General features: G+C 37.6%; 1 non-coding gene across 1 annotated transcript; it reads right to left on the reverse strand.

The window, feature by feature from the left end:
* Positions 1-929: 929 nt before the first annotated feature.
* On the reverse strand, positions 930-1036 carry LOC122106439. The gene has a single exon (XR_006147182.1). It is a non-coding gene; the product is annotated as a U6 spliceosomal RNA (small nuclear RNA).
* Between the last annotated feature and the right edge of the window lie 1576 nt (positions 1037-2612).

The following is a 2612-nucleotide window of genomic DNA, read 5'->3' on the forward strand; positions in this document are numbered from 1 at the left end:
AGAGGTGTCACATTTATGAGAGCAAATAATGAGTACATTTCCTAACAAGCATTGTTCCCTCTTCCCACCATCGCTTCCCTCCCACCTCCACAAATACGCTCCCCTTCCCCCTTCTCCTGACTAAATTGTAAAGTTCATTTTTCAGCAGAGTGTCTTGTGCATCTCATTGTTACAATGGGTTAACCTGTATCCCTATTTAACCATTTTGTATTTCCCTTCCCCTCGTCAAATTAGAGAAACGTATACACAGGATGTAGGTGTACCAACTTCAAATACAATGAAAACAGGGGTTATACGTGCGGGAGGAACATATACAGAAACAAAAAAAATCATATCGCACATCATAAGTACGTTAGAAACAATAACAAGAAAGAAAAAACATACTTGTGTCCCTGTCTTAGGGTTCATTTCCCTTAATATCATCTTATCTGCTCATATGCACATAGCTTTTGACTTATTCTGCTTATCCCAGACATATATTAGTTATTGAAAAAGAGGGAAACCACGGGACCTATGTTTCTTTGGACTTGGCTTACTTCACTTAATAAATTTTTTTCCAAGACTTTCCAATTCCTGACAAATTGGGCGATACCATTCTTTCTGATGGAGGCATAGAATTCCGTTGTGTATATACACCCACATTTTCTTGATCCATTCATCTACTGAGGGGCATCAGGGTTGGCTTTATATCAGCTATTGTAAATAATGCTGCAGTAAACATAGCTGTGCTGGTAGTTTTAGTATGGTCTTGTTTGTGATCATTTGGGTAAATGCCCAATAGTGGGATTGCTGGGTCATAGGAAAGCTTTATATGGAGTCTTTTGAAGAGCCTCCATACTGCTTTCCAAAGTGGTTGAACAAGTTTACATACCCATCAAGAATGCAGTAGAGTTCCCTGTGGCCACATACTCTCCAGCATCTGTTGTTGCAAAAATATGGAACATTTCACTAATTTGCATGTCAACCTTGCTCAGGGGCCATGCTAATCTTCTCTGTATTGTTCCAATTTTAGCGTATTTGCTGCCTAATTGAGCACAGAACATTTTTTATATATAAAGTGTAATTGATTTTCTTAAACTAGACAATTCAAAAAAAAGTAAGTTCAAAAGAATTCTTGTGAAATTTTAGAACCATGTATTTCTTTTTTTTTTAGCAATACAACAAATGTTAGAACCATGTATTTCTTACATAAGCACACATTTAAGAATAAAGTCAAGATTGGCATGTCAAAAACAAAATAATTCCAGATATTTGTTGTTCAAGAGATGTGTAGGAGGAGGAATTCAATTATTCTATACAAGGCACCTGTCATAATGAACACTGCAGCAAGTGTTAAGGTTTGTTAAGTTTTAAATGTATTTAATTTTGGGAATTTGCATATATATGCCAAAATTAGGACTGTTTGGCAGGTCATAAACTTTTCTATAAAGTATTTAAGGCTTATGGTAGCAGACATATGGTACTAATTATGTACATTTCAGAGTTCATAGAAACATTACTAATAAGAAGTTGCAAAGTCTTTGCGTAAAGAAGCCGAGTGAAGAGTTAAGACTTTGTTAACCATATAGTTTCTGTTAAATTTTTAGGGCTTCCTTACTTTACATGTTAGTGAGGAACAAATGATGATATAAGCCATATACAAATGATGAGATGAGCCATAAAAAGTAATCTTAGTGGTAATTTTAAAGACTACCCATAGCCTATAAAATTCTTTTTGATGGGCTGGGAAGGTGGCTCAGTGGTAAAGCGCTTGCCTTGCTTGCTTGAGGCCCTGGGTTCGATTCCTCAGCACCCATAAGCAAAAAACAAGCTGGAAGTGGTGATGTGGCTCAAGTGGTAGAGCGCTAGCCTTGAGCTGAACAGCTGAGGGGCAGCGCCCAGGCTCAGAGTTCAGGCCCACGACCGGACCCAAAATAAAAACCAAAACAATATCCTCTTTTTGAACATCATAATCTTAGCCAGTTTTAAATGCACAGGAATATGAGAAAATAGTACACTGGTAATTGTTCGGTTTTTTATTTTATTAATCATTAATATTTAATTGTCGGTTTTCTTTATTTGTTGCATTGTTTCCCTTTTTGTAATATAATACAACTTTTTATAAGTCATCATCAGGAGGTACATTGAGAAGCTTACTGTGATGGCCAAAGCATTTTTTATAGGTGCATGTGAGTTTACAAAGAAGAAAATTAAGAACAAAATATTTATTAAAAAAATTATCAAGTACAGTCTGAATCAGGAGGGATGATCAATGTCCACACCCAAAATCTTAGCCCTCGTCTGAAGCGGCGGTATTACAGAGTTGAGACTACAAAAGTGAAAGACATTTTGTGTTTTTTGTTTTTGTCAGTCATGAGGCTTTAACTCTGGGCCGGAGTGCTGTCCCTGCACTCTTCAGCTCAAGGCTGGCACTCTACACTTGAGCCACAGCACTACTTCTGGCTTTCTAGTGGTTTATTAGAGATAAGAGTCTCACGGACTTTCCTGCCCGGACTGGCTTTCAACCGTGATCCTCAGAACTCAGCCTCCTGCATAGCTAGGATTACAGTGGAGCCACCGGCACCCAGCATTGTTTTGTTGATTTTTATTTTGTTGGTCATGGGGCATGAATT

The sequence above is a fragment of the Dipodomys spectabilis genome, unplaced genomic scaffold (assembly GCF_019054845.1).
Source record: "Dipodomys spectabilis isolate Male_0828 unplaced genomic scaffold, ASM1905484v1 ptg000041l, whole genome shotgun sequence".
Taxonomy (NCBI): Eukaryota; Metazoa; Chordata; class Mammalia; order Rodentia; family Heteromyidae; genus Dipodomys; species Dipodomys spectabilis.